Below are 13,374 nucleotides of genomic sequence, written 5' to 3' on the forward strand. Positions count from 1 at the left end.
CCCACTGCACATCTTTTCCTTTTTCCTTTCCTTTTCCTTTCTTCCTTTTCCTTTTCCCTTTCCTTTTCTCCTTCCCCTTTCCTTTTCTTTTCCCCTTCCCCTTTTGTTTTCCTTTCCCCATCCCCTTACCTTTTCCTTCTCCTTTCCCCTTTCCTTTCCCCTTTCATTTTCCCCCTCCCCTTTCCTTTTCTTTTCCCCTTCCCCTTTCATTTTCCTTTCCCCTTCCCCTTCTCCTTCCCCTTCCCCTTCCCTTTTCCTTTTCCTTTTCCTTTCCCTTTCCCCTTCCCCCTGCCTTTTCTTTTCTTTTCCCCTTTCTTTTACTTTTTCTTTTCCCCTTTCTTTTTCTTTTTTCTTTTCCCCTTCCCCTTTCCTTTTCTTTTCCCCTTCCCCTTTCCTTTTCTTTTCCCCTTCTCCTTCCCCTTCCAGGAAGCCAAACCAAACCAGGAGGTACCTGTGCTACCCCAGTCCCCATTCCTCCTGGCTGGGGAACCTCCATCTCCGGGGGGTGCCAGCAGAGCCAGGCTGACCCCTGAGGGACAGGAGCATCCCTGGAGCTGTCCCCTTCCACCAAGGAGGGGACAGTGGCTCCAGCCTTGGTCAGGAGAGGCAGCAGTGCCTGGAGACCCCGGGGACCTGGGGGTGCTGAGCACAGGGACCCCCGCCACCACCACCACCACCACTGAAGCCCTTAACCAAAGATACTGCGATTTCAGTGAGAACGGCAGCAGGGTCTCATGAGCAGGGACCTCTCCCCTCCCCATTCCCAGGCAAACCCCACCCTGGGACAACGTCCTGGGGCTCGGGGGGGGGGGGGGGGGGGAGTATTGCTGAGATCAGGGGTGCTCCCTGGGGAAGGAGGGGGCGAGCGGCAGGTTAGAGACAATGAAAGCGACCTTCTTCACTTCAAAAATGGAAAGAGGTGAAAATACATAAGCCTCAAAGCAAAAAGTGGTGGTGACGCGGGGAAATTGGGGAAGAAACCTGTCCGAGGCTGGTCCTGGCTTCGCACAGCAGCCGGGGGAGGCTGGAGACTGGGACAAGGTGGTCGGGCCTGAGCCCCCCAGCCCAGGCTGGCAGGGAGGGGGCAGCGAGGGGCAGCATTTCAAGGGGTGGGGGGAGGTGGTGGCTGGTGGCTCACATCCCACCCGAGAAGTAGGAAACACCCCTCTCCCCACGCAGGAACGGGGAGAGGGTCCCCCCATCCCCGCCGGGATGCACCCCTCACCCCAGTTGTGCCAGTTTAGGGCTGCGTACCCCCCCCCCCGCCCATCACCGGGCTGGGGGGGTGACCCCCGGGTACGGATGAGCTCCCCCCGGGGCAGCCCCCACTCTCCCCACGCCGGGGGGGATGTCGGGCCCCGCTCCCAGCCCCGCATCCACGCGGCACCGCGGGCACACAATAACCAGGAACTTTCCCCCCCCCTTTCCCTGCCCCCCCCCCCAGCAGCTCCCAGCCCTCGGCAGTGCCTTCGCGAGGTGACTGGGAAAAATTAGGCTGGAAACCGTCCTGCTGATTGATACAACCAAATAAACATCCATAGGGAAAGGGGGGGAAGGAAAAAAAAAAAAAAAAAAAAAAAGGCAAAAAAAAAAGCCTTTCTCCAGCATGGAGCACTGAGAGGGGAGGCAGGTAATTAGCTATGTGATGGAGCAATCCTCTCCTGCAGAGGAAATTCTTGACACCAGAATTCTGCCCTGTGAAACCATGTGTGACCCAAGTGAGGCTTTTTTTTTTTTTTTTCCCCCCCCCCCTTTTTAAAATTAAGATCATTATATGTTTTTTAAATGTCAAGCCCAGGAACAAGTGGAGGGGGTGGGGGGTTGGGGAGCTGCGAGCATTCTTCACTTCAGAAGCCTGAATGTTTCAAAGTTGCTGCTGTGCTGTTAGCTGACGGCTATTGTGTGTGTTTAAGGCTGGGGGGGGGGGCGTGAGGAGGGGGCTCGGACCCCCCGTTGGTGTGGATTTGCTGTCCAAAGACCGTTAGAAAGAGGCAAGAATGAATGAGATTGAATGGAATTGTAATGCACAAGGCCCTCCTCCTTTCTCAAGGAGCTGGGAGGCCAGGAAAGCGAGTCGTGGGGAGAGCAGGCAGCTTTCCTCCACATAGGAAGAGGCTTTGCAAATCAGCAAATTGTATATTTCTAGGGGAAGAGGGGAGGGAGGGGGTTTATTTATTTTTTTTTATTACAGATCTGAAAGAAAAAAAAAAAAAAAGCCCTGCAGCAGCCAAGAAGACCAAAAGGAGACAGAGAAAAAGAGGGAGAGGAGACTTGATAGAAAAATCTGATTCCCAAACCTCTTGTAAGTGTAATTACTTTCTAAGAAAATGAATTGCTTTCTAAGAAAAAGAAAAAAAAAATGCAGAAGATTGCCTGAAATGATAGCAGGGACCAAACTCTGTTGATCTCTTTCTTCCGCAGCGAGATTTCTGGGGCAGAAACCAGAGGCCTAGAATCGGCAAAACCTTTCTCTGAGGTTTGAAAGAGATCTGGGCTTCATTTTAAAGAGATTTTGCTTTCTCCTTCAGGCTGCGGGTCAGCTCTGAGGCGATGCTCGGGATGGCGACAGGGCACCGGCCGCCCAGCGCCGCTCCGGTACCTGGGCCGCATCCCGGTGGCAAACAACCAGACAAAGGCTGTTTTGTTCTTGACTTATTCAGCAGAAATGAGGAGGGTGATGAAATTTTGGGGGTGTTTTGCGAGCACTCCGCAGTGTGTGTGCATGGGTGTGTGTGTCTGTACGTGCGTGTCACGTTGCCCGGGACAGGGCTGAGCGTACGTTTTCTTACGGTTTGTTGTGCCGCAGTTGATTTCGGGTTCGCTCTTGTGTATTTTTCTAATGCGGTCATCTATGCATGGCGGAGTCGGGGTTTGGAAATGGAAGGAAAGTGGAGGCATGTTGCTTGTCTCTGGGATTTCTTTGTTCAGGGAACAGTAGGTGGTAGGTTTAAAAAGGCAGAGAGCGAAAGAGGGGGAGAAGAAGAAAGAAATGAAAAAGAAAAAAAAAAAAAAAATGGCCCTTTGCAAATCATCTGACTATTTTCTTCCGGGATGTAGCAATGCTGCATTAGAGCTTAAGGAAGGGCCGTGCTTAAGACAAAATGTCTCACTGGAAGTGTTAATGAAATAGCAGCCAGACCTCAGCCTGCTTTTAAAGCCTGCAACTCAGGAAGAGGCTGCAGGGCCGCGGGAGCAGGGAGGGGGATGAGCTGGAGCGGGGGGTTGTATTTAATTATAAACTTTATAGGGGCTGAACTGTTGGAGGGGTTTGTTTTAAAGAAGAAATAAAACCCTGCCGCCAGCCCGCTGAGCAGCAACGCTCCCCCCACCGCCAGATGACATCGCTACGGCACCGGCACGGGGCTCCGCAGTGACAGGAGGCTCAAAACCACCCCATCGCTCCGTCCCGGGGAAGGAGGGGGCAAGAAAATCAAACCCGTGGGTTTTCGGAGGGGTGTGTGTGTGTGGGGGGGGGGGGGGGATTGGCGGGGAGGAAAGAGGCAGGTGAAGGAGCGTGCTCTGCCCGCACGGCTGATAGACAGAGAGACGGAGAGACAGACAGACCGGCCTCCCCCCCGCAGGGCCCTTCAGCTGAGTAAAGCCTTCTCTGGAAGGGGGTATGGTGGAAAACACCTTCTGCTTTTTGGGGAGAAACGAACACACACACACACACATACCCCCCCCAGCATTGAGCCCCCAGCGCTGCTGCCGGCTCCGCTCCTTCAATACCATGGACAGCGAAGCCGGGGCCGGTACCGGCGCCGGGCCCGGGGGGGACCCCCAACCCCCCCCCCCGGGCACCCCCGCAGCACCCCCGGCCTGGGCCGGAGCAGCCCCGGGGCTGAGCATCCCCCGGAGCTGGGCCCCGGGCGAACGGGAAACCCTCGGGCTAAGAAGAGCGGTTTCCTGCGTGTTAATTTGTTGAGGTTGTTTTCTTTTAAATCGATAAAAAGATTGAGAGCCTCGGTCTGTCGGAGTAAATAGGTCAATATGGAATAGGCTCTAAATAAGCAGATTATTATTTTTTATTTAAAAAAAAAAAAAAAAAAAGTTGCGGAAGACAAAAAGCGAAGAGAAATATCCCTTCGTTGCATCACGTCAAATGCTGATTTTGCCCCGTTTGGTGCTTGTGTCATGAGCTGCAGCATTATAAAAGAGGAAGAGAAAAACGCACACAAATAGGGACAGAGGCTCACAGTGCTGTGGCTGCCTTTTAAATATGGCTCTAGAGCTTGGAAGGTGATATTTCACCTCGCTGCAGAGTATTCCTGCTCATTCATCGGTAGCCAAACATGGCCCACCAGTTTTTTATGAGCTGCTATTTGGAGGCAGTTTCCCCCCTCGGAGCCTGGTCTGGCATGGCACGGCTCGCAGAAAGGGAGACGCCGTCCTCAAAATAATTGTTTTGATATAGTGGGGAAGGGAATAGATCTCTCTTCCAGCGGTTAGAACCCAGCTGTCCTGGAAATGCTCACACTGCTGGGGCAGGGAGAGATTTCCAGAGCTGGAGCAAGATGCCTTCCATCAAAACAATCGTAGCCTGCCTCCCCCCACCTTATCCCCTTCCTAAGAAGAAGGAAAATACCACAGTGCGTGGGCAAATAAATCCTCGCCTGAAAGCTATTCTAGCGAATATGCATGGCACTGCTGGCCATAGAAGTTACTCTAGGTGGGGAATAAGGGTGTGTAAAAACCCACAGACCTGCACCACCCATCACAAAAATCAGTGTAAGTGTGAGCATGTGTGTATACACATATTTTTTGGGGCGGTGTGTGTGACTGGAGGGGGAAGGATGGATAATTGGCAGTGAAGAAGCGGCTTGCTTACCAAAAAATGAAACACACGCAAGGCTTCTAAGCAAGACCTCTCCTAGCTGGATGGAGCCTGCTTGTTGTTAAACTCGTTTTCTCTCCCCAGAGATGAAATTCGGCGACCCTAGATAAATAAAATAAATCCTGGTGCCCATTTCCATTGTAACAGCCGCCCCGTGATGAGGTCTGTAAGTTTAACCAACAAGAGCTGCAGCAAACCCCTGTCTGACTGCTCTCCAGCTCGCAAAATGGATGTGGTGGGAGCACGGAGTGAGACACCAGCGAAACTGCGAGCGCAGGGTGGCCGAGAGGGACGGCGCGGCGGGGAGAGCCGCCTGGATGCCACGGCGTAGGTTACAGCAGGTTGAGGGCAGCAAATCTATAGGTGCTTTCTGTGTTTTCCTGGGTGAAAGTCTTAAAAAGAAAAAAAAAAAAAAAAAAAAAAAATACTCTCTTGGTTTGTCACTTGGAAGTCAAAGCCATTTCCTTTCAGGTCCTCACTCCTGTGAGTCTGTGCTCATGTAATATTAAGAAAAATCTAGCATTAAACCCCAAGATATAAAATTCGCATTGTATATTTAAAGGGAACCTCTTACTTTATATAACTCAGGACACATTGTCTCTTCTCAGAGAGAACGGGGGTGAAATCCTACACATTTCTTAAAAAAAAAAAAAAAAAAAAAAAAAAAAGAACGAAAACACGTTTTAAAATTACATCCATGTCAGCTTTAAAGAAAATTATTGCTGATGTCTTTTTGAGCTTGGAAATATAACTGTAGGATGCAGCTTTCCCCTCCCCCTCTGTCCCTCCACCCCCTCCCTTCCTAACCAAAAAAAAAAAAAAAAGAGAAAAAAAAAAAAAAAAAAAAGAAAAAGCAACAGAATATATAAAGCTCCTGATTAACAGTTTAGGTGCAGAACCCTATTTATAGGGTACGCGCTCTCCTATAACGCCACGATCCTCCAGCCTGTAGCAGAACATTATTGATGCAGCTGCAAGTGCTCAAAGCTTAAACAATATTTTTTCCAAAAGCCCCAGCAGCCCGCCCGGGAGGAAGGTGGGGACGGGCTGGCGATGGAGTCCTGAATGTTACTCCTCCAGTTTCAAGGACATCTTGCTGATGAGGATTTGGTTAATGGAGGAGAACTTATGTCCTAGCGGTGACGTCATTGGGTCCCAATGTAATCCTCTTGTGCTGAACCCAATCAGCAGATGTGCTGAGAGCCGGGATGCGGAGAAGAAGCTCTAATCCCTTAGACTGGATGAGATCAGCTGAAACAGCCAGGACTAGACCCCAAACCCCTCTGCTAGGAAGATCAAGAGAAAAGGGATAAATTGAGAGAGACGCCTCATAACCCCTTTAAAGAGCTTTGGAGAAGAGAAGAGAAAGATGGGTGGTGCACCAAGTTCATCTTGCTTTTAAAGCCTAGCGGGAGCCTGGTTTTCACTCTGATGAGGTCCTTCTGCATTGTTCCAGGGCAGGAGGAGAGAGGAGGAAAAAAAAAAAAAAAAAAAAAAAAAGAGAGAGAAAGAAAGAGAGAAAAGGAAAAAAAAAAAAAAAAAAAGAGAGGATAAAAAGTCTGAAATTCAAAGATAATGAGAGACTAGGCGCCTTTCTTATTCATCTCCAGCTTGCCTACACAGAACAAGCGTCCCGAGCCACGGGAGGGCGTTTGCACTGGATCTGAGCGCGGCAGCGGAGTTTGCGCCGCCGGAGCCGGGCGCTGCTTCCCCCGGAGTGGGTAAATCTGCTAAAAGCTCGTCTTGCCGAGCCGTAATTACGGGGTTTGGGCGACAATGGCGGGAGAGCGACCCAGCTCTATTGCTAACTTGGAAGAGCATCAGGATTTTTTTCTCCCCTTGTGCAAGCGACCTTAATGGGCTTGTGATTTTTTTTTTCTTTTTTCTTTTTTTTTTTTTTTTTTTCTCCTTACAAAAAGGAAGGGGAGGAAGGGGAGGGGGTGAGGATTTTTCAGATGCGGTATCTAGAGAGAGAAATCGTCCTAAATTCATAAGGCGCCTCTAAATCCGACGGCGATCAACGAAACCGGTTTAATTGCTTTACCCCTTTTCAATCCCTCTCAATTTTTATTTTTTTATTTCTCGCATTTTTTCTCTTTTTTTTTTTTTTTTTTTTTTAAAGTGGAGCGATTATTGTGCCGAACCGCGGCGGAGCGGAGAGCTGGGAAACGCGCGTTTTAACCTCCGCCGGTTTCCCTTCGAGCGGAGAGAGAAACCGGCTCCTTTGCCTTGCGAGCAAAGAGAGAACCACACGAGCGGGATTTTCATTTTGCTCCGGGGAGGGAACGGGGGGGGGGTCCCCCAAGGTCCCTCCGCAGTCACGGACGGCGGCGGCCCGGCGGGGGGGACCCACTCCCACGGCCGCGGTCCCACGGGGGGGCTGCGCAGCATCTCCGGGCGCTTTGCCGCGGGACGCGTCGCCGGGCACCGGCAACCGGAGGTTTGTTGCGAGCTGTCCTCGGCCCTATCCGCTTTTATTATTATTATTATTATTATTATTATTATTATTATTATTATTATTATTATTATTATTATTTAGAATTATTATTATTTAGAATTATTATTATTATTATTATTATTATTATTATTATTATTATTATTATTATTATTATTATTTAGAATTATTAGCATTACTACCAGCCGTATTTTTAGCGCTAGTAGGGCCGGAGCTCGGGATATGTCCGTCTGTCCGTCCCTCTACCCCCGGCGCTCAGCATCTGGCCGGGTGCGATGCAGCCGAGTCGGGGGCGGGGGGGGGGGATTGGGGAAAGGCGGGGGGGGGGGTGGGTGGGATGCTGACCCCAGTAGGGCGAGGAGGCTTGGGGGAGGGTGGAGGGGGGGGGGGTTGGGGATGGCAGCGGCACCCGGCCGCAAAGGAAACCCCCCCCCCCCCCTTCCCCTTCTCCTTCCCTCCCCCTCCCCGCCTCCACCGCCCCCGGCCCCGCCGCGCCCCCGCGGCCGCCCCGGCGGAGGGGGGCCCGGGGCGGCGGGGAGGGCGGCCGGTGGGCCCGGCGGGGTGGACCCTGCACTGACAGCCTCTCTCTTTCTCTCTTCCCCCCCCCCCCATCCTCCTCCTCCTCCTCCTCCTCCCCTCCTCTCTCCCGCAAGCCCCGCTCGCCGCCTGCCCTGCTCCGAGCGGGGACAGCCCGAGCCCCTCTCTGCGTGTTCACAGCGGACCTTGATTTAATGTCCATACAATTAAGGCACGCGGTGAATGCCAAGAGAGGAGCCTCACAGCTTCATTTTCATGGAAATTGGGGACATAAACCCTCTAATTACACTTAACAACAGCCACGGAGCGATCTATGGAGCATCCTCGGCCTTTTGACAAATAGGAGTAACAATGCCGGCAGCGCCTGGCGGGGCAGCTGTCTGCTCGCATTAACGGGGGCACGGGGGGGACCGGGGGGGGGGGGGGGGGGGGAGGCCCCGCTCCGGTCCCGCCGGGGCTTGCGGGGGCTCCCGGCGTACAAAGGGCAGGAGGAGCGGCAGGACAATGCGGGCAGAGCTGGGGGGGGGGGGGAGGTGGGGGGGGTGGCTGCGGGCAGCGGGGCGGGGGGGAAAGGAGGAGGGGGGGTGACAAGCGGCCCCTCGTTGCAGAGCGAGGGGACCCCCCCCACCCCCCCCCCCCCCAGAACAAGGGACCCCCCATTCCTTTCCCGGTGCTTTGAAAGGAGCGCTGGGCTCCGCAATGCCGTTTGGAAGCTCCCTGAAAAAAAAAACCACCCCTTTGAGGGGTTTTGGGGAAGAGGGGGGTGCTTTTTGCTTTATTTCTTCACTTGCTTTTTATTTTTAGTTTTGGTTTTGGTTTTTATTTTCGCCGTTCCCACCCCGCAGCCCTGCGCCGCTCCTTCCTTGTGCGGGAGCTCGGCCACGCAGCCCCCGCTGCGCTGCGGAGCTGCAACACGGCTCCCCGGTCCTGTCCTGCCTGCCCTCAGAGCTCCTTTGCAACTCAGCTATTCACGGAACTCAATAATAAGCCTGCTATTTTTTTTTTTTTTTTTTTTTTTTTTTTTTCCAAAACCCCTCCAGCTCAGGCAAGGCGAGGTGCTGCAGCACTGCAGCCGCCCCCAGTGCCACCTCCAGCCCCGTCAGGCTCCGTCACCGCAGCCTGTGGGACACGGCCCCTTTCGCAGTCTCCAGCGAGACTGCAGTAGCCCACGCTGGTTCTTAGGTTAGGCTTTAGACCTCAATAAACCTCTGTTGTAAGACTCGTGTTTTCAGCTTCCTAAAGACACGCCGAGCCCTGAGTTTGAGCCTCCTGCGAGCTGTGCTCGGGCAAGGGAAGATTTAATTATTTGGCTGCAAAAAGCCATAGAGCTGGATTCAGCCGCATACACACAAATCTCTGCTCCACTTTTATCAGCATTGCGCCTGTCCAAGGAACCGAGTCCATAGACACCTCCGTCCTCCATCCCTGCAGTGTTTGCCGTGGGACACACGACCTTGCCTGCAACGGAGATGGCAGTAGCAGAGCACTTTCCTTGTTTAGGAGAGGGGGAAAAGAAAAAACCTTACTGTACTTTGTGGGATTGCTTGATTTCATGCTCGGCTGTGAAAAGCTGGCACTTTTAGGTAGGGCTCCTGGGGGAAGAGGGACAAGGAAAGGGAAGAAGCAGAGGACGCGAGCCTCGGAGGACGGCAGCGTGGTGTTGAGGAAGGTAGCTGCCCCGGCTCTCGAGGCTGTTCTGCAGCAAAGGCGTCGCACAACCAAGCAGTTGAGAACGGGTCATGCCTCCGAGGCCGGCCAGAGGCAGGAGTGAGGAAGCACGCGATGCCCATACGGCTACATCGAGCGGTGCAGCAACCCATTCCCCTCCTGTGGACCTGATCCTGAGCGTTGCTCCAGCAAGGCCAGGTACCGTGTAACTGCAGAAGCTCACAGGGCAAGAGGCCGCGAGGTGCAGGAGGGCCCAGCTTCATCAGGAGGGCTCTAGAGGCACAGAGATCCTTAAGAGAAGCTGGATTTTTCCCCTCCCTTTTTCCCAGTAGATCAGCACAAGCACCAAGGTGTCGGAGACCTCCTTGCTCCCACGTCCATCAAGCGCTGCAAGGTCGCAGGACACACTTTGACCTCATGTGCCCCCACCATAAGTCAGGGGCTACGCGGTGACTGGATTCACTGCTGGGGAAAGGGACACCCGTACCACCCTGATCTCTCCCACGCAAGCCTGCGGGGGCAGATTTCCAGCCACGGGACAGTTCTGCTCTTGAACAAGTCCTTGGTTTTTGCAAAGCAGGTAGTGAGGGATAAGAAGCCAAGTGCAGAGTGCCAGACCCCAGTAAACCTAAAGCTGGCATTAAGAGACAGAAGGGAGCGAGCCGCTCCAAGATAATCTGCAGTGCAGCAGGGAAGCTGCTGGCTCCCTCCTGGGGCCACCAAGAGGCCAAGGACAGCTCTGAAGGCACGCAGGTAACTGGGGGGCTGCGCGGGGCCCGATGGACCGGACTGGGCCTGGTCCCCAGCCTGGGGCACGACGGGGATTGAGAGTCAAGATCGAGCGTGCGAAGACGGCGCAAGCCAGATGCTCATCCTGGAGCAGATCCCTCTCCAGGCTTGCAGGGGAGGGAGTCGCACAGACCCCTCAGCAAACAGGACTGCCTCCATTCTCAGATGTTCTCTCCTCCCTCAGGCATCCTATGTGCCCCCTTCTTCCCAGCCAAGAGGGGATGTAGGAGGGTAGATCACTTAGATGTAACTCACTTCCCCCACACAAAGCCCCCTCCAGTGAATCCATATGTATTGCTCCAGCACGCCTGGCGATAGCAGCCCCCAGCCCCAGGGCTGCAGCTGGAGGGGGGGGGGATCTGCAGAACTGCCCCCAACGTGCTCCCCGCTGCAGCACGGCCAAGGGGGGGGCTGGTTCTCACACACCCCACCAAGCACGGCGACGGGCTCTGGGGCCGCCGCACCGCAACGAGCCTTTCGCGCCAGCCTGAAATCAAGGGAGACAAGACCATGAGCCAGCAAGAGTCAGACCAGCTACGGCTGGCAGATGGAAAAGCAAGAAAGGCTGGTGCTGGGGCCGGCCATGGTCTCACTGTGCCTGTTTTCTGCTCATATACTGACCCCTATTTGTTTAGGTACGTCAAGGCTCCATCGCCTCGGAGCGGAGGGTTATTGCAGAGAGGCCTGCGTACATCCATAAAACTGCCCTCACCCTGCCTCCTCCATCGTGTTTTTTGCTCAGAGGTGGGTTGCTTGTGTTCTCACGGACGCAGTCCCACCACTGTGTCAAAGCCAGCTCCTTAGCCTTGGTTGCCAGTGATGCTACAGCGATTCCTGGCTGGCTCAGAGGCTTGCTGTGCTCAGGGTTCAGCTGGGGGCACCTCCCTCAGGTCACCCATCCTGGAGGCCAGTTAGATAAAAAAAGCCCCCAGAGCAACACCATTAGTCACACAGCAAGGACAGCACCGATCATCTCCGGTCCTGGGCACCACCTCCTTTTCAGTCAGAAGGAGGATTTATCCACGATCAGATGTTCCCCTGTGCCAGTCACAGCTTTAGCGAAATCCAGTTTCCTGATGGAAAAGCCTTGGGGAATATGAGCTGGTCTCTGCAACAGAGGGTCTGGATCAGGCCATTCCATGATGGAGTCACCACAGAGGACAAATTACCATCTTACTTCCCCCTGTACAGTTCCCCCACACTCAGGAAAACTACGGTTTCCCCTCCACAGGTGAAAGCACATCTGGGTCCAAGTCGGGGTGAGAAGGAAGATGTACCTTCAACCCCCTAAGCACTCCTTCCCTGTAGATGTACACAAAGCACCAGTCTCCACTCCTTATTCATATGACAACCGCTCAGGGAATGGCTTTGCACATGACTGCCTCATCCCGTACAAGTCCCGACATGAGTTTTTAAGGACAGGTTAAAAAAATACATATCTTTGCTCTCAAATCACCACACGGCAGATGGAGCTGTCCTGTCATCCTACAGCGTGTGCCTGGGAGGCCTCAGGTTGGAGCTACATTGAGAAATACAGGGACTGCTTGCAAATAGGATAAGGAGAAACAAAACTGGGCAGAGGCCTGATCTCGAGGGAAGGTTTGATAATATCGGTGGGTAAACCTGAGAAAGAAAGAGGTTAGGGGAAAGAGGATAACAGCCAAGTATGTAATAGGCTGCTGTAAGGGGAAGGAATCACCAATTTCCATAGCAGTATAGGTAGGAACAGGCCCGACCTGCAGCAGGAATGATTCAGGTATTAGGAAAAGAGCTTTCTGGTGGAAACGATAGAGAGGCACTAGAACAACCCGGAAAGGAGGAAAAATTCCTGCTTAAGGAAGATACTGGAGAAGCACCTAGCAGGGGTCCCAAGGCAGCACTGATCCCTCCAGCCATACACAGAAGGTGCCACAAGGAGAAAGTAGCGTCACACAGCTATTTCCCTCAACCATTTTCATGTCTTTTCCCAAGCCCAAAGGGTTCACTTGTGTCACCAGAGACCTGGAAAGGTACCACTGCTTGAGCGGCAATGACAGACCACAGTGTCTATAAAATCCCAGGCTTGTCCTAACAACAAGGCTGAGGCAACCCCATAGAAGTGATCACATTCAAGGTGTCATTTTTTTTCCAGAAAGATAGAAATGGGATGTACCGTCCTCAATTGTATGGAAACAATCCTGTTTGGGATAACTTCCTCACATGATTTGTCCCAAGTCAGCTCAAACCCAAGTGACAGCATTGCTAAATTATAACACCCCTATCCCAGAGCGACTGCTACTTCCTTTTACCTCTTAATAGCTCCCTTTTGACGAACTGCACACCTTCCTGGGTATGCTTGCAGAAACAGAGGAAAAGAGCGATAATCTGATGGGTGTAGGATTATATAATACAGCTGTATCTACAGCTTTCTCATCCCCCTGAAAAGGACATGCCATGAGGACTTGCAGAGCCTGGCAGAGAATGGTTTAAAGTACTCACTCGAGGATCCTAGCCTCTGCCCTACGTGCCAGAGAGGGAAGAGGAGGTGTTTTAGGCGATCAGGACAATTCACCTCACCTGTAGCGCAGCTCTCCCAGCCTGGGCTGCCAGAGTTTTGACACCAGCCGAGAAGGGGGACCCTTAGCAAGACAGCCCTCCCTCACTGCAGAGCCTGCCTGGATTTCAGAGTAGCTTCCCCACGTCTTCAGAGTGGCTACAGGACTACGAGAGCACAGGGATCATTTTCACAGGCTGCTCTCATAACCCTCTAAGTAACCCCATCGTCAGCTGCTGCCCAGCTTAAGCAGGTAATACCTGTTTAAACTTTCATCACCTTTATTACAAAGGGAGAACCAAGATAAAACCAGTTCCTGCAGAAGCAGAGAAAACAATAATGGGACAAAGCCACTCTCCCTCTTGCAAAGGCCCAGGTGACCGCAGGATGGCACCACTGCCACTTCTCCTTCAGGGACATCCCAGCCCGTGCCAGGAACTGGAATCAGAGAGGAGAGGGCTGCAGCAGGCAGTGCTGGTGTTGATAACCTGCCCGGGGTTTTGGTCTCCCAGGTGGTGTTTCTGTCACTTAACCGCTGATGAATGATTCAGTATCTTG

The 13,374-nt window shown here is 53.0% G+C and overlaps 1 long non-coding RNA gene across 1 annotated transcript; it reads left to right on the forward strand.

The window, feature by feature from the left end:
* Nucleotides 1-5,673: 5,673 nt before the first annotated feature.
* On the forward strand, nucleotides 5,674-9,045 carry LOC116965750. Its single transcript, XR_004409619.2, has 2 exons — nucleotides 5,674-6,555; nucleotides 7,943-9,045. It is a non-coding gene; the product is annotated as an uncharacterized LOC116965750 (long non-coding RNA).
* The last annotated feature ends 4,329 nt before the right edge of the window (nucleotides 9,046-13,374 follow it).

Source organism: Tyto alba, unplaced genomic scaffold, assembly GCF_018691265.1.
Source record: "Tyto alba isolate M040663 unplaced genomic scaffold, T.alba_DEE_v4.0 Super-Scaffold_33, whole genome shotgun sequence".
NCBI classification, from domain to species: domain Eukaryota; kingdom Metazoa; phylum Chordata; class Aves; order Strigiformes; family Tytonidae; genus Tyto; species Tyto alba.